The sequence below is a fragment of the Alligator mississippiensis genome, chromosome 12 (assembly GCF_030867095.1).
Source record: "Alligator mississippiensis isolate rAllMis1 chromosome 12, rAllMis1, whole genome shotgun sequence".
NCBI classification, from domain to species: domain Eukaryota; kingdom Metazoa; phylum Chordata; order Crocodylia; family Alligatoridae; genus Alligator; species Alligator mississippiensis.
Window position 1 is genome coordinate 64,041,961 of NC_081835.1, and position 18,900 is coordinate 64,060,860.

The following is an 18,900-nucleotide window of genomic DNA, read 5'->3' on the forward strand; positions in this document are numbered from 1 at the left end:
TGGTTTTAGTTGAAAGTTCAGCAGAAATAGCCTAAACCACACACACCCACAGTGAAAAAATCTGTGTTAAACAGTGTCCGCTGAAGCTTCATGCATGCCACTGTTTAAAAGAGCGCTATTATCCTTCAGATACCCAGAACTGCCGAGATCCGCTGCAAAACTGTGAGATTCATTCCTGTAAGGCTTTTATCACCATGCCACCAAAGTTTGGAGATGTCAAAAAATGTTCAGCGAGCTGTTCCCAATTACCAGAGCTGTAAAATTAAAAAAGGAATCCTAAAACAGCAACGTTCATTGCCTAGTGTTCAAATAGCAATGGAAAAAAATCTTGAATTGATTTGTAGCTAAATCCCAGATCGTGGCAGGAAGAATTCAAACTGCCAACAGCATATAGGAGTCCAAGCAAAAGTTAAAATGTATTTACAGGACTCTAATTTCGAGCCGATGTCTCCTTTGCTCCCCACGTCTGCAGACACCGTAGCAGCAAGCAGCGCACACAAAGACTGGAGATGCAACGCTGTTCCAAGCCTTGGCCGCAGAGGGATGAGTGGATTAAAGCTAATGAGCTCCTAAAGATCTGTTCATCTGTCTTTTTGAAGATCGGTAGCTAGACAGTGATTTTATTTTATTTGTAAACAGGGCTGGCCTTTTGGAGTCTGTTTGGCAAGGAGCCTGACAGCTGCATCAACCTTGGTTTCCTTCACGAAGATTTCTCATGCATGGGCTGCTCTTCTCTGCCTGCATCTGAACACGGGGCATACACGAGAGTGGTGCGGCTGGCAGTGCAACCATCTGAGATTGAAGATGCACACAGAGGGTCAAGCACATCCTACACCTGTCTCCAACAACTTCCATGGAGCTGAGCCAAGGAGGAATCGGCCTGAAGAGCATCCAACCAACGCACTTGTAGAGTAGCCAAGAGCTCGTGAAGTGGTGTGAGAAGTGTCAGGTTGGTCAGAGCCCAAGAGAGCGGTGTGGTTGGTAAAGAAACTTCTCTAGAGATGCTGCAGGTTGAGCAGCGCACCTCACAATCGGGCTCACCCATGAGAAACACCTCTGAATCTATAACAATGATCCAGTGCCTGGATCTTGTGAAGCTGCCTTCTCACTGGTGATCAAGAAAGGCACTGCTGTGGCCTCCTGACGAGATGAAAAAAGGGGCTAGTGGTTTCTTGAAGGGTTGGGCTCCACCAGACAAGAGGACATCTGCTAAAACCAGCCAGGATTGGATTTGAAGGCAGCTGCCTAAGTGGCCCATGTTTTTAGATGGCCCCTCCACTACATTTCTGTGCGGTGCTGCCTGGGTAGCCAGTGCCCACCTGCATCTGAGTGCACACTCCATGGTTTAAGCAGAGCAAGAGGCCCTGTGCTCTGCCATTACTTCCAGCTCGAGCATCCCAGAAAGAGCCATTCTCTCAACTTCATTCCCCCACGCGCTCTGTGAAACCACAGCGCACGGCTAACGTGCTGATCATCACCTCTCCCAGCAACATGACGCCTACGGAGGGCAGAGGAGCCTGTCACTCATGACTGAGGATGCTTCTCCTTGTGCCTTGATTTTCCCACCTATGAAATGAGGATGATCCTGCAATACTTCCCTGCAGTGTGGGCAGGGAACAGAATACTTCCCTGCAGTGTAGGCAAAGGGCTCGGGTACTGCACCTACGGGGTCAACATCTTGCAAGTGCCTACATGCCAACCAGAAGCCCTCCATGCATGTTTGCCCCAACTTTGCAAGGTGCTGAGCCATTCTGGCTCCCTCTGAAGCCAACAGGACCTGCCGACGCTCAGCCCCCTTGTCAAATAATCCACTCCCAGTCTTTGCAAGTGAAAAAAGCATCACACTGCCACAGCCACTTCACCTCCAACTTCCTCCTAGCTCTCACTTCCTTGAGTAGGGACAAGTGCAGCCGTTGCTGGGCTCTCTCTTGAAGTCATCATTGCCCCCGGCTTCTGTGATGAACAATAAGCTGCTCCGGAAACTCTGCCCTTTAATTTTCTATATGTATTAAAAAATATAATAGTCATTGATGGCTTCTCCTCCCACAGCTCTTATGGTTACCGGGTTACAGTCGCTTTTCCCCTTCCTTTTGAGCGACGTCCCTGTGGGGGTATCTTAATGGCCAAGTGCGTAGGGGAAACACATGTTCCTTCCCAATTGTTCGGCTGGAAACAGGACTGCACTCTCCTCCTGTGCGACTGACACACAATTGCTCAAGTCATCAACGCAGGTTCCTTGGCAATAAATGGAGCAATGAGCCGGCCTGCCAGAAGGCCGTGGGGTGCCCCAGACGGAGCAAGGGGGGGACGGGGTAAGGGGGGAAAGGGGGGCGCCGAGAGCGGCAACAGCCTGCACACGCAGTCACACACACGAAGGGAACTCATGAATGGAAAGAAGTCAAGCACAAAAGTTACACCAGCCTCTTGGGCCAAATCAATCGCTGCTATGCTGACAGTACATCACGTGGACGGACACTCACCTTGGCAGCTTCCTAGGGGTGGTATTTCCACCGGGATCGCTTCTCACGGAGCAATTCCTTACTGTCATCTTGGGCACGACTAGGTCTCCCTCTACCACCGTTTCTGCTGGATGTGTCCTTCCACCTGCCCTCGCATCGTTAACAAGGAAAACTCCTGCCTCTGTTTGCCCCGAGCTTCTCCTGCAGACGCCCCTCCGCGTTTCTGCTGCAGCTGCCCCACATCCCCTACTCTGCCCGGACCTGCCCCGCACTGCACGGGAGACGGGGATCTCATCCGCGGCCTTGTCCTCGCCGAACGGTTAGTCTCCACGACCCCAGTGCCAGGCTGGGCAGAACTGCAAAATCAAATCCTCCGTGCTTACAGGTGCCGTCACTTGTTTGGGGAGAAGAAGAGCTTGCTTTCCCCCCCGGTTCCTCGGTGAAGAGCCAGAGTTGGAGCGCTTGGGGGGTGACGGGAGAAGAGGCAGCAATACCTGACACAGCGGGCATGAAAACGCAGAGTCTGCCTGGCCATCAGAAGTGTCAGCATCAGGTGCATCAGCGTGAAGGCAGCCTAGGTTCAGGCAGCTCTCTCCAAGCACACATGGAAGTCAGCCTATCCCTGGCTTGCACGTGCTGCCGGAGCCGAACGCTGAATGCTGTCTGAAACGCTCCCGTCTGTCAGCAGCCATATGTAGCTCATTTATATGGTGAAAAGCCTGGGATCTCCTTGGCCCGGATCTGAGAGCCACGTACGATGCAGCACGAGTACCCGCACGCAGCGGTCAGTCAGCTGCCACGCAGATGTCTGCATGCTTCTCCGTGCTCGGGAGGGCTGCTCTCATGAAGGCAGCATCGCTGACTACACCAGCCCAGCTGGTCAGGACTTGAACAGAGAACGTGAAGACACATCAGAGGCTAATATCTGGAGCCACCAAAAAAAAAAAAAGCTTTAAAATACGAGAGAAGGGGGGGAAAAAAAAAATCTCTTTTGCTCTGTTGTATCCTGAGCCAATGTACAGTATTAAGAAATTATCTAGTTCTGGCAAGCACAAGGGTTTAAAACCACGCAGATTTATTAGATACTGGAAGGGAGAGGAAAAAACAGGAAGCGCTCCCTAAGGCAGCATCTTCTGGTCTATCGTGCAATTAAAACAATTGTGGCTTCCCTTCCTTCTGGCCAATAAGCAAAACCTGGTTTTATTAAAAAGGGGGAGGAAAGGGAGAGGAAAGGTGCTGATGGAGTGCTGTGTGTGTAGTGGGGAAACCACCGCGAAAAGAGCCCAGCCAGCAGTACCCCGCAATGCTGCCGGCTCCCAGCGCCACTTTATTAGGGTTCTTGAAATATTTAAAGGACATTATGACAATGGGATATAAAAAGCTAGCGAGCTTAGACAAATCACTCATGTCGACGTAAGAAATGCCATCATTTTTCGTGTCTCACTGATACCCGACGTCCCAGAAATAAGGTCAGGCACTGCACCATTCGGGCAGGTGGAGACGTCCATAGCCCCATCACCACCGTGTCCACGCACTTCCCAAGCGTGTCGAGGTTTGTCCTCGCAACACGCCTGTGAAGGACACAAGCATCATGATCTCCAGTTTACAGAGGAGGAACTGAGATGCTTATAAATGGCTGAACCAAGGAAATCTTTGGCGAGGCCAAGAAATGCACGTTGCATCTTCAGGGCCCCAGCCCAGCCCAAGAGCTTCCTTCCACCCCCAGCTCTTCACATAAATTGCTCAGAATGACAATATTTCCCTTAGCATGTCCCATAGCAGAATTTATCTGTGTGCTTCCCTGGTTTCACTGCTGCCATTTCAGACTGCCTCATCTCAAAGTCTTTTCTTAAACTTTAAGCCTCACAGCATGTTGGAGGAGTTGGTTAGTTTTGCTACCCCCGTTTTCACATGCAGAAGCACAGAGGTATTAAGCTTCTTTCCCCTAACCGCCAAGGTCACACAGCATGGCAGCGACACACTCAGGAATAGAAACCAGCAGTTGTGGATCCCTATTTCCTCCTCTAGTTGCTGGGAGAAGACAGACAAATTGCTATGTACCCTGCTTTTCCTTGAAGTACAGAATTAAAAAGGTTCCTCAGCTATTTTCCATGCACACCCCAATGCCTATCACTGCTAAAAGAAGGTAAAAACACCCTGATAGCAAAACAAGACTCTTGGGTTTGGAGAGGGAAAAATAACCCAGGAAGAAAGTCAAAGGAAAATAGACAAATAAAAGCACGTCAATACTCTGGATGAAAGGGCATTCATCTTGGAGCGTTGATCGGAGTGAATGAAACTTCACCCAGGCTAACAGCACAGATTAAACCAAGCAGAAAGGAGAACGGTACGTGGCTTTCCCAAAGCTGCTGCATGGCCGCGCGGCTCAGGAACAGGCAGGAGCGATCCGCACCCTTGCTGCCAGGGGATGGGTGTGGAATCAGGGAAATACGGGATCTTTCCCTTCAAACTAGGCAAAGACCAGTTCTCTAATTCAGCAAAGCTTCTGTGTGCACATGAGCAACCTTTTCCAGTCTTAAGCAGTCGGTAGAGAAGGTGCCACTGAGGCAGACTCTGCCTTTAGTGTCCCCAGCCACTACGTGATGCTACATGTCACATGCCTCCAAGTGGCTGCTAGAGAGGCCACACACACACATTATATATACATATATATATACATACACATACATATACGTACATACACATACATATACACACGTACATACATGCATACATACACATACATATACACACATACATATATATACATATACACATACATATATATACTCACATACAAACATATACACACACATACACATGCAATATGTATTTATGTATACCTATATATACACATGCACACATACACACACACACACACGTACATACATATATACATACATGAATAAACTATTTCAGGGTAGTGGCTGCAGTGCTGGCCAGACGCAGGGCAAAGGAGACGTATAACCAGGGGATTACTGTCTCTTGCTCAGAACCAGTGGAGGAGATAAGGGAGTCCAGCAACCAGTGTCAACATGGTTGAGAGAAGGGTGTTTTGGAGAAAACTACTTCTTCCCTTGCCCTCAAGCAGATGTATTGCAAACCGCAGGCAGTGTCGGGAAGGAGAGAAGAGACCAAGCCATATGGCAAACACCCCTCAAAGCTGTCAAGCCTGGACCCCAGGGGTGGGGCAGACCCACTTTCTGCAACGTGAACTCAGGGTACTCTTTCTTTCTGCCGACTCCAACATACAGCCGGCTTCCTTCCTCCAAAACCCACATGCACAGGTACACTGGAGCCAAAAGAGGACCTGCAAAGCAGAACCCAGACTCTGGCAACCATTAATCATTTCAGTTCCCACCTGGCTCAGAGATGCCCTCCTGCCCCTGCTTGCCCCTGTACCTAATGCCGCCAACTCCCTGCATCACCCTGGCTGACATTAGGAAGCTCGCCATCAGGGAGTGCTAGCATTATCCGCTCTGTTAGGGAAAGCCACTCACCAGAGATTTGCAACCGCTGCAGCCCTTTGCTTGGAAGCATAGCTGCCACTACGATAGCAGCTTCAAGCTACACGCTTCTGTATCGGATTTAGGCGCTGCGTGCACCATCCTCCCCTCTCTGCAAAGGCCCATGTGCGCACCACTGAGAGCGAGCAGCTTCAGCCTCTCTGGGAAAGGCAGTGCCTCTCGCAAAAGGAGCAGCTGAGCACACATTGCTCGGGAATGAAGTACAAAGCATTCGCAGGGCACCTGTTCCTTAACGGGAGATAGCGATACAGGCTGCTCATCCGAGAAACGTCCCAAAGGGCTCTGGCAATTAGCAATCGGGACAGAGCAATTACAAAAAGCTTCCTGTAGGGTAAATGAATCTGCGTTTTAGTCTCTGCTCGGAAGAATTTCTAAATACAAAAGAAACCCCGAGAGAAACATCTAATGCTGCACGTATGGGGGTAAACACTGGGACTCCTGGGTTCAATTTCCAGCCTTGCTGATTTGGGGAAGTTGCAGTTTTAAGTCTCAGTCTCTTTGCCGTAATGTTATTTGCAAATAGTTTGGGGAAGAAGGGAGGAGCCAAGCGTAGAGCGATTTAGCCAAATGTACGAACTTGGAAAACATCTGGAGCTCAGCTCTTCACCTCTGCCTGTTCACGCGGGTCCTACATGCCCATGCAGCGGTGGGGCCCACTGACCCTCATCAGGAAGGTGCTCCTAGCCTGCTGAGGGCTAGACCTAGCATAAAACACAGCGCCGACCCCAGACAACCTGCAATCTCCGAACTGACACAGAGACGCAAAGAGTTGCCTTACAACACGGCAGAGGCAGTCGCTGAGAATAAAAATCGGATCTCCTGACTCCTGGCCCAGTGCGCTCTCCACTGCAGCACACGGGCCTCTCACCCTACCGGTAAATAGCTAAGTGATTAGCTTTATCTCCATTCCCCAGCCTCGCAGTGAAGTTTATGACAGCGCAGGAAGCGTTTAATGCGGCCGATTAGAATGACAGTCAGACAAGAGAGCATAACGGGTTCATTTGCAACCATCTCAGTCCATTGTGTAACTAGTCAAATAAAGCGTGCATCAGCCTCGCTGATCAATTGCTGCACAGCGTGCAAAGATTCGGTTTTCTCAGGCCTCCGGATGTGTTTGCCCTCCACTCCTGTCATCACTTGGGAAGGGAGGCCTGCAAGGATTTCACTTTTGCACCTAAATGAAAAGCCGCTAGAATGGAAACAGCTGGCCAGGATGCTAATTACAACGGCCTTGGCACTGGAGCGGTCCTGTCAGAACATGCTGCCCTTGAAATGGGGAGAGTGGGGGTTAGATCCAAAGGAGGATTTAGTTCTCAACTGTGAGCCAGCTCAGTAGCAGGAGATAACTAAGCACAAGACACTTCTTCCTCTGACCTGAAAGCCCCATGGGCCCTGCAGTTCGACCTTCTGCAGATGCTCCTGCTCTTAGCCATGACATGCCTACACCCCGCTGGGATCCGGACCCTGGGAGCTTCAGTCCCTGGAAGGGCACCTAATGCATTGCACACCAAAAGCACTAGGGTCGGGGTAAAATGGGATGTCAGGCTGGCTTCTTAGCAAAGGAGAGTTGTTTCTCCCCATGCCCACTGCGATGGATCAGTCTGCTAGACTTGAACCCCTTTTGGTTTCAGCAGTTGGTTGGCTGGTGTAATTATACGGATCATTAATCTGGTTGTACCATAGCATGGCTCAAGCTGTCACAATGGCCGCAGAGAAAGCTCTGTGGCAACGTGAAGGATGTCAGAGGCCTTACCCGTCCGAACGGCAGCAAGGCGGCACTCGGTTCTTGGATCATCTCCCTGCTCACACACAGCCCCTTGGCGGGAGACCTCCCAATCGGACCAGGCTCTTAATCACCAGCAAATTCCAGACTTGGCTCTTCTGGGGAGTCGGATGCAAAGCTCTGGGCAGCTAATCCAGCCGGGTCATACCCGACTCAGGATGCCGCCCTGCTACTTAACTGTCGGACCACTAAAATGCATCATCTCTTTATAAACTTATACGCTACAGGCTGCCCTTTGGGTTGCCTTGTCCATGATGCTGTGGGTCAAGTCCCAGGAAGCCTTGGACCGGCAGAGGAAAGGAACGCTTCATTCTTTGCGTGGGGTTTCGTTGGTACCACAGCCCAGCAGCTCATTTTAAAAATGCTGAGCAGAATCCAAAAGACCATTGCGAAGCCCGAGGCTAACAGCATTTACTTTGCTATAACTAAAAAGCAAGTCATTCGATATCAAAACCTGGCCCGTGAGCCTCCCCTAGAGACTCCTTTTAATCCTAGACTGAATCGCCACGGCTGCCAACATGCACCAGAATCATCCAGGGGGGAAAAATCACCAGGTCTTTAGCTTGAGGAGTGTTAATAAGAGGGTTGAGTTCCCTGCGACCTCACACCCCAAAGAGATAACCTGGGTAAAGGCAGCAAGGAGTCACATATCAGAAGCCTCTGATATAGCTTTGGCACCGGTTTTCACCCCTGTGTTGCCACTGAACAGTTAAAGGGGGTATCATTGCCATTAAAAAGACCAGCAAGCCTGTCCCTCTTTACACATCTTCTTCTGACTTGTCCCATCTGTCGCCTGGATTTGCAAACACATCTCAAAACAGAATTGCTTGCTCCCGTGGCATATCATGGGACCCACAACCACCTCTGTCCTCCCCGGCACCGAAAGCGTCTCGCCTGAGCCTCGCCTTTCACAAGGAGCAGCATTTGCTCCAGTGGGATCTGCCATCGCACCATATCATTCTGCTTCGCTTTAAACACGAGGCTTTAAAACTGGGAAGCTGCTAATACCTGTTAACAAGCTGCCAGGAAAATTCTCCCATCTGCGTAACCACATGCTGCAGACCTCTACAAGCAACGGGGGAAAGGCAAGCCACAGGATCACCGCGCCTCGCTATTGAAAGCGTGAAATAAGGAAGGGAAATAGGAAGAAGACATGCTGCCTCTAGCCGGGGATGCATTTGGTAGCTGTACTGAGACAAAAAGAAATGCAAAACTCCAGGGCTTTTGGTTCAGAGATGATGCCTTTTATAAGACCAACGAAGAAATCACAAAAAGTGTATCTTTCTTTGCAAGCTTTCGGGCACACGCGCCCTTCCTCAGGCTCGGGGCAACTTAAAGATGGTAAAAGTCCTCATAGGTAGAATATAAATACCCGTCTCTATCCATGGTTTACTATTTGCATACATATATGTGGTTTACTATTCATTCCCTCCAAGAAGAGCACACACCAACTCCAGAGGCTTCCTCAGCCTGACGAAGGGTTTTTAAACCCGAAAGCTTGCTAAGAAATGTTTTTTCCCAACTATTTCAGTTGGTCTAATAAAAGGTATCAAATGCACCCAAGGAACCTTGTCTGCCCATGTCCTTGGACCAACACGGCTACAGCCTGCACCCCCGTCTCTACCCAGGTACGTGCGTGGAGACATCCAGGGACAGGCTGAGAAAGGGTGGGAAACAGGCTTTCCGAGTTGCAGGGCTCGGGAAGCCTCGAAAAGAGTCTCCAGTGGGTTTGAGAGCAGCTTTGAAGGCCTCTAAAGAGAAGCTAGCGCAGTCCCGGGAGCCCAGGAGCGGCAGCTGGAGGGGTGGCCACGGTGGAGAGCACAGAGGGTAGCGTGCGGGCGCCATATGGTTTATTAGGGACCACTTGTGCTCCGATGGCAGTGTCCTGCTTTGCTGTCCTGCTGCTGAAAGCGCGAGGCAATTCGAGAGCGGGCCATTTCCCAGGCCCGCGCCAGCTCTGTTCGAGTCGCTCAGCACAAGGGAATCCCAGGGATCCGCCAGATTCGGGTGCGCTCGGTTCCCAGTCTCGGCAGCACCACCTGCTGACAAGCCGGCCGCTGTGGGAGCACAAGTTGTGATGTGGTCTCAGGCAATAAAACCAGCTGGGAAGGAGAAGAGCATAATTCCCTCTTATCTCTGCTTTGCAAACACACTTCAAGACAGACTCGGCCTTCAGCAATGATTGGCCTTACAGATTTACAGCTCTTTCAACAGCTAATTCCCCACATGGCAATGATTTTTGAAAGGAGACGGAGCTGAGATTCCCTTCTGAGAGCTGAGCTCTGGTTTGCCAGCCAAAAAGCAACGCTCGCGGTCACCAGGGCAAGCTGCTAGAGGCTGACAAATCTTTATATCTGAAATAAAGACTTCAAGGGTTAGTTCGGCTGGAGCAATTAGTGCCTAAGGAGAGACGGAGTTTAATGCAGCGCGGGGTCTACCTCAAGGGCTTTCTCCCACTCAGCAAGTGGGAAACAAAGACAGCGAAGGCTGCCTGTATCCCAGCTCTGTGCCACATGCGGGTGCTCGCTGCCCCAGCTGTCACGGGTCAATAATACGTTCCAAAAGCAAGGGTACTTATACCCAAAAGCTTGCTCAGAAGAATTTTTCCAACTATTTGAGCTGGTCTAATAAAACATGTCAATTTACCCAGAGAACCTTGTCTGCCATAATAAGATGCATTCGCACAAAGGTTCGAGGCAGTTTAACTCATGCTTTTTAATTTCATTTCTAGCTCATTCGGATTTTCTTTCCAGACAAACCCAGAAAGTCTGCATGCAATGTTGCCATCAAGGTAGTGAGCAAATGGCTTCCTTGGGATCTCAAATTAGCCTTTCCTGGGTGACCCAGGAGAGTCCTAATAAGACAGAGATCATTTTATTTGGTGGCTGCTGCTCTGAATCCTACTGTGGTCTGTAATGATCAAGAGGCTCAGCCCTGTCCTACATAAAGGAGTCCAGTGTGGTGCTGGTGGGGAGGGGTTCATGTGAAAAGCTCGCCGCACCTAGTGCAAATGGATGCAGCAAATCAGCAGAGATCCATGAATGGACGAGCAGAAAGCAAGCTGCCTTCTCGCCCCTGCAGATGTGGAAGGACCTCGTGCCTGAAGTTTTATGCTTCGCTATTTGCTTCACCTCCTCCGCGGACAGGGAAGGGAAGGGTGCAGCAAAGCCAACCCGGGAGAGGAAGGGTCTACCGCCCACTTGAACCAATTCTTCCTCTGGCATCGGAGACCGCTGCCATTGATTACGCTTCTCTCAAAGCCGTCATTGCAAGAATTTCAGGCACCCCTGAGCCTTAGGAAAAGCAAAGCCAAAAAAAAAAAAAAGGGCTTTTTTTGTACCCAGTTTTCTATGCCTCCCCACTGACCCCTCTCTATCTTCCTGACTACTCAATTTACTCCACATGTATGTAGTAGCATCTAACCAACCCAGAGCAGGACAAGACCACTGGACAGACAGGCATCCCTCTCATCAGAGCGCACACAGAAACATGAGCAACCCACGTACGTCTTACACAGAGGTACAGCTTTCCTACTCGGCGTTGCCAGCAGAAATGGCCTTGGCCTCCCCACCTGTCGCGAGCGTCGTCTCCTTCTACCTCGTCCTTCTGCAATAAGCCGTATCCGCGGGAGCCGACGCTCCGGTTGCGTGACTCCCTCCCTGCGCATGCAGGTTATTTTTGTGCGAGCCCTTCCTCATGGCTGCTCGGTCGTCACCACGACTCCTTGCCCTTACATGGTCAAGGCAGAGAAAGGAGAGTTTCCAACCGAGGGGAGATCCAGTGCAAGACTTACTGACTGTCTGTATAAACATTTACACAAATTTCCCATGAGACCGGAAGGCAGAATTTAGATTGCTTGTCCCCTCTGGGTGTCGGGAATCCCAGAGCGGCATGCTCAGGGTCAAGACATAGTTTGCAAATCCACTTGCAATTAACTCCTTGCTCTCTCTCTCTCTGAAAGCAGCTCTCAGGGCAGAGTCTAAGTATACCCACACAAGTATAGACGTCCCTATACCTACAGGTAGAAGCAGACACAAAAGGGAAACGACCATTTCTTCATTAGCTATTAACATTACCCCTAGGTGTCAAAGTAGTAGTCAGCCATTTACTCCCAGACAGCCAGCAAAAGCAGAGTCCGCTGGAAGTGCAGACATTTAGGGGGTGATGGATTTATCAAGTGCATGTCGACACTGGGTTATATGACCTAGATAAAGGCTTGAGAAGACAACACGACTGTGCATCTCCATCACATCCCTGAGAGAGAGTGATTTATTGAGTGCTGGTGGTGCTGAAACACATTCCCTTGCTGCTCTAAAAATAAAGCGAGGAGTCTGAGTGCTTCCCTGCTAGCATTTGAACTCTGTTCACAAACACCCAGCTAAGTTTGAGACGCGTGATTTAAAAGAAACCTAAAATCAGGAAGGGAAAATGGCAGGAGGAAGTTCCCCAGCCTTTCCCAGTTCTTTCACACACAAGGGTGAACATCTATACACACCGCAACCTTCTTGGCCAGAGCCCCATTTGTACAAACACTCTAATTACATGAATGCCCAATCTGGTCACTAAAATCCAAAAAAACCCCCCAACCCAAATACCGGCATGTATACAGGGGACTTGTACTAGATACTCTGTCATATTACTATTCCAATATTTCTGGACTGTTGAGTACTGGTTTTGTTTCATGCTCCTCTTTCATTTGAGTGCCGTTTTGCAACCGAGATCTCTCAGATCTTGGAACATTTTGCAGATGGCAACAAGGGACAGGCAGAAAGCGAGGGCCTTCTGTAATTCGCAGCAGACAAATAAACCCCATGTGCGTGGCCAAGAGCACAGAGCTGGCAATCTAGGTACAGCTTATACTGGGCGGGGGGTATATTTGGGGAAGACTCCATGCCTCCGTGTCAGACACAAACTCCATTTTGAATGTGCAGCTGGGCTGTCTTCTCTGCTGCCTTTCGCTTCTGTACTGAGATAAAACCAGAAGGAACAATAAAGGAAATCCTTGCACCTGGCAGTAGCTTAATAACAGAGTCATAAACTGTGATTATCTCTCATCCAAACGGAGCATCTGTCCACACGGAGATGGCTACTGTGCAGGGCAAAACAGGCTCACCAACCTCCCCCCACACACATGCACTCACCTGAAATCCATGGGGGAAATAATGAAGCTCTAGGTCTCCTAAAGAGGCTAATTAGGGGACTCCTTGACGAAGGAGCCTACAGAAAATAGCAACAGAACAGGAGAAAGGAAGACAGAGAGACTCCCCAGGTGCCATACCACGTGCCCATGGGGAGAGGAAATATCCTTCACAGAGCAGCATCCTCATGCTCAAGACACAGCTTGCAAATCCACTTGCAGTTAACTCCCTGGGTGGGGAGGAAATGGAAGCAAGGAGTTGTGTGCAGACAGTCCCTATTTTATCTGGATCTGCATATTTTTGTGCTAGCTAAAGTCGAGAGCTAGTTTGGGGATCCCTTGGAAAGTCCATGCATCTCCCTGCTTCATCTCTGTGCCCCCAAGGTGGTGAAGTGTAAAACCAGCATGCCCACAAGGCTGGGACTTTGCAGAGGGGTGCGTTTGGTCCCTGGAGGTGTAAGGGAGTCACAGCATGGGTCCTCGGGGCATTCAGGCCCCCGAACCACCCGGCTGCATTTCTGCAGAGGGGCAACAGACTGCAAGAGGCCAAGGACTGATATGGCGATGGCAAGGTGGGACCTAAATACATGCACCTGGGATGTGTGCAGCGGGGAGCAATACCAATGCTGCTTGGCAGAAGGGCCTACAAGCCTCCTAACATCTCCCATGCAACAATTACACCCACAGGGGAAGCTTTTTGAGGGAGGGACTGTCTTTCTGTTCTGTGTCTGGACAGCGCCTAGCACATGGGGGGCCTGGCCGAGGATCAGGCCTTCTAGGCACTGCCGCAATACAAAAAACAAAAAGTTTTATCCCTTGAGCAGAGTCATCTGTTTGCAAGTCGCATTAGGACTTAGGTCCCCGAGTGCTGCCTGGACCACCCAGCAGCTGTCACCTTTGCAAACAGGTGGCACAAAGGAGCAAACTGGCTCTTTTTGGTGAAGAGAGCAGGGCCCACATGCTCGTCGGGCCCGGCACATCAAAGGTCTGCGAGCAAATGGGCAGATCGAGACATGCAAGATTTCGGTGGGGAGAAAAAGGGCTCTTTCAATGTCACAGTTTCTATGGGATGGATTCCTTATCCTCGTCGTTAAGTGGAAGGCCCACGTGACCTGAGTTTTCAGACCGTCTTACGGATTGCAGCCGCTGGCACTGAGCAAGTCGAGTTAATGACTTATTAAATAGACTTTCCCCTTCATCTTCTATTTCACCTCTTAGGAATGAGAGAGTCTTCCCGAGCTATCGTGAGTGTGAAGAAATGACATATGACAAAAGACAGACCCGGCAACGCAAGCCACCCAGGCTTCCTCATCGGATGAGAATGAGCTTACCGACAATCTTAGCTTGCAAAATGAACCTGGCACCTGCTGACTGTATCCCAACGGGAAAAGCTCTGCTAGTAAATATTTGTATCGCTGAGATCACAACGGCTCTCCCAGGAAAGCCGGACCGTATCGACAACGAGCTCCCGGTCCCCTGTGCGGATTCATTGCTACGCGCATGCAAAGAGCCGAGTTTCATGCTTTCCCCATCCCTAGAGGAGAGGCTTTTAGCTTTTGCATCACAGCAACTCTGTTTCACCAGAGCTTGTGACCTGCCATAAAAGCTGCCGAAAGCAGAAACCTGGGGTGTCAAATCTTTACAGAAAAGGCTGCACTTTTTCCCCCTGCACGGATGTTACTATTGCTGTCCCCTTAGGTTCCTCTGTTTTGGGGGCAGCTTCAGTCCCTTCATGTGTCGTAGCTCAAGCAGCCCCTTAAAAATAATTGAAGTATAACTGCAAGTCATGAAGGTCTAGTTAGTCACTCCATCCTGGCAACCGCATGTGTGTAACAACCACGTCTCTTCATAATAACTGACACAAACGATTCTCGGAGACTTTCTGCTTTCGCCAGTCTGCCAAAATACCCCTCTCTGCGCTAACGTACCTAAACGTGATTTCTTATCACGCCGGCCGAGAGGCCGCCAGAAAACAAAAGCACGCTTTGCATTTGCAGACAGCACCCTGCAAACTTTGCTAGACAAACTGTTTAAGTCAGCGTCAGAAAGACGGCTAAAATCCTCGTGGCTCTACAAAGCCCGGGTCCACGCCATCCCCGCGCCGACTGCGGGACGGTTTCGTGGACCCTAGGATTAAAAAAAAAAAAAAGCTTTTCCTAAACCAGAGCTGGTAAGGATAGTTGGAAGCACGCTAGTTCAAAGCAGGGGGTAGGTGGTCGTGGCAGGTTCGCCCGCCCGATGAAGGGCGCGTGTACCCGAAAGCTTGCTACGAAGAATTCCTCCAACTGTTTGAGCCGGTGGCATTAATAAAAGATATCGGACTGACCCGCAGACCCTCGCCTGCCTTTGTTCGAAGCACTGACAGCGATGCTGCCCGCTGGAAGCAGCACACGGCTGCGCCCGCAGCTCGCGTCCACGCCGCAGCCCACGGGGACCGGATCGGACTCGGCACCCAAGGGTCCTCCTGCGCCCCGGGCACGCTCGCCTCGGTTTCTCCGGCCACCAACCCCAACCCTGCGCCCGCCCTGCTTTCCGGGGGGTGAAAGGGGTCTGTGGAGCATCTCCTCTGCGGGGCAGCACCCCGCCGGGAGCCCAGCCCTACCTGTGCGAGCTGCCGTCGTCGTAGACGAAGCTGTGGTTGGTGTAGCCCTCGGGCCGGCCATCCTGCGGGGCGGCCGGCTTGTAGATGCCCGGCAGGCTCCGCTCCTCGCCCGACAGCGGCATCGGCGCTCACGCCCGCCCGGCCCCGGCCCCGGTCCCGGTCCCGGCCCCGCCGCCCGCGCATGGTCCGCGGCCGCCGCGCGGGGACTCGCCGCCGGCTCCGCCGAGCATCGCCCGCCCGCGGCCCCACGGCCCCCTCTGCCGGGCGCGCGCCGCCCGCGACCCGCTCCGCGCGGGGCTGCCGGCTGCCACACAGGCGGCGGGGTGCCTCCAGCGGGAGCGCTCCCGGCTCGCCTTCACGCCCAAGGGGCGGGCGTCGCACGAAGGGAGCCCGCAAGCCCGCGGGGAGGGGGGCTCTCTTGGCTGTCTGCTGCCTAAAACACAGTGCGGTCCCGCCTGAGGGTGCAGGAGATGCCCGGGAAGGGCTGGGAGACCCTCCTGCCTCTGCAACCTGCTTTGCTTAGACCCAGAGGGGAGGGCTGTACTCTAAAGGAAGCCCAGGGACTCGTGGGGGGGCTTCCTCTGGGCTTTCTGCTTCCAGAGATGTGGCTTGGTCCCTCTGGAGGGTGTGGGAGACCCTCTAGACATGTGGGAGACCCTCCAGAGAGGGCTTCAACCTCCAGACACCGCTTTCCTTAGACCCAGAGAGGAGGGCTTGATGCTATGGGAACCCCAGGAAATCGTGGGGGGCTTCCTCTTGGCTTTCTGCTTCCAGAGATGCGGCTTGGTTCCTCCAGACGTGTGGGAGACCCTCCAGAGAGGGCTCCAACCTCCAGACACTGCTTTCCTTAGACCCAGAGAGGAGGGCTTGATGCTATGAGAACCCCAGGAAATCGTGGGGGGCTTCCTCTTGGCTTTCTGCTTCCAGAGATGCAGCTTGGTTCCTCCTGAGGGTGTGGGAGACCCTCCAGAGAGGGCTCTAGCCTCCAGAAACTGCTTTCTTTAGGCCCAGAGAGGAGGGCTTGATGCTATGGGAACCCCAGGAAATCATGGGGGGCTTCCTCTTGGCTTTCTGCTTCCAGAGATGCGGCTTGGTTTCTCCAGATGTGTGGGAGACCCTCCAGAGAGGGCTCTAGCCTCCAGCAACTGCTTTCTTTAGACCCATAGGGGAGGGCTTTACTCTATAGGCACCCCAGGACATCATGGGGGGCTTCCTCTTGGCGTTCTGCTTCCAAAGATGCAGCTTGGTCTCTACAGAGGGTGCGGGAGACACTCCAGAGAGGGCTCCAGCCTCCAGCCACTGCTTGCCTTAGACCCAGAGGGGAGGGCTGTACTCTAAAGGAACCCCAGAAACTCTTGGGGGGCTTCCTGTTTCTAGAAAAGCAGCTTGGTTCCTCAAGACCCTCCAGTGGGGGGTCCTGCCTCATGATCTTCAATGCAGGCACAAAGGCTTAACATGAAAAGAAGCCCCGAGGCTCCGTCCTCCCCCACCAGGAGTTGAGGTAAAAGCACATTGCCTGCAGGTGACCCCAACCTGGGCTGTGGCACCCCCTGCAATGAGTAATGCTGTGTTCCCAGTGGGGCAAGTCACCGTGATCAGTTATGCGCAGGCAGTAGAGACGATGGGCCGAGGCGGCAGGTCCGGGCCCACCTGGGCTGGATGAAAAGGGAGTCGCAGCCCTGAGATGCTGATCCAAGACTCACCCTTTAATGCAAAAGCATGGAAAGGTTTGCACTTGGGAGAGAGCAGCTGCAAGCAAAATAACCTCGGGTGCAAGAGGAGCCGCTAGAGACTGCTAGGGAGGCTGCAGGGTGCAGAGAGAGCCCAGGGAGCAGCAACGCTGTGGACGAAAGAAGGGGGACCTCTAGCCTCCTGGGAGCAGAGGTCACAAAGCCAGGAGGGCCGGGGACAACCAGTTGGAGAAGGAGGAGCAGGACACGGTGGCCAGAAGATGCTGAGAAGCAGGCGGTGAGCAGAAGTGTAGTAGAGAAAGCTCGTTTTGACAACACCTCTTCAATGAATGGGTAGGAAAGGGCCTGGGCTGCAAGTTTCTCCTCCTGGCTGGTCCCAGGAAAACCCTTCAGCTCCCAAAGCGTACTCCTTGACCAGCAAACAAGGCACGAATTCTGCTTCCCTCTGCCCCAGGTGTCCTGAGTTCCCAAGTCAACAGCTCTGACGTCCTGCAAACCTGCGACCCAATTTTATTTCTAAGACTACAGATGTCCGTCCCAAGCCCTGGATTATCTTTTAGCAGCCGCCTCTGAATGATGAAAGCTCTTGAAATAAAGCTCTCCTTCCCAACGCAGTTGCATGTGAAGAGAGAGGACCACGCTCCGAGTCTGGAGGAGGCCCTGGAGCACGCCTCATCCCCACTGCCGGCTCCATTTGAGCACCATCAACCCATCAGTGGGTCCTTTCCCACCGAGCCCAGCGGCCTGGCAGCTCTAGCTCTGCTTTCTGCAGCGGAGCAAAGCAATGCAGATTCCCAAGCCTGCCGTTGCTTGCAGATGCAGACCAGACATCGAGATCCTTGCAACCTCAGGGATGCCAAACTGTGCCTTTGTAAGACTGCAGAGCTCTGAAGAAACTGTAACTCCCTAACCCCGACTGCATTTCCTTGGAGGGTGGTCTAGGCGCACACGTTAACAGCCATCTTGCGTGCTTTTATGGCATGTTTCCCGGCAGGAACAACACCTCACCATCCTCATCTGTCCAGCATGACAGACATCCGTCCTGTGCCCCAGTGCGCTTCGACCGCTGGCTCCCACGCAAAGGCTCGTGGGTTTACGGCTCTTGCTAGGCCTGTAGTAGACTTGGTCTCTCTCTCTCGGCTTCTCGTCCTCCTCTTCTCCCTCCATACGGACTCTCCTGCACCAGAAATCATTTGAGAGAAAAGCAATGAATACTCCTGTGCCATCTACCCACGTGATGCTTCTTGACCCTTCATGATTTTATGCCATGCAAAGCTATGCTTCATTCACTAACTGCCTCACATTACCCATGGTAGCAAAATGCTAACATGCCAATCTGCAAGGAGAGGGGGTGGGTAACGTAGCAGCTGATTAACATGCGAGGTGGTAACTCAGAAGTGGAGGAGGAATCATTTAAGATGGTTCAGGTGGGGGTGGACACACGTGAACAAGAAAGAATGGCCGGAAAGCAGCGGGAGGGGACAGAAACCTCTTCACTCTGATGTTGAATCTGAGACTTCGAGGTCAGAGGGAGTGGAGTGACCTTGCTTCAATACAGCAATTACGGACAGCATAGGGAAACTGCGCACAGCCTCCAGACTGCAGCTATAGGTGGGTTTGGGTGAAGGACCTAGCACCTGGCCTAGGTTAGTGTGCAAGAGAGCTGAATCAGGCCCTTCCTCTAGAAAGCACCGCACAAGA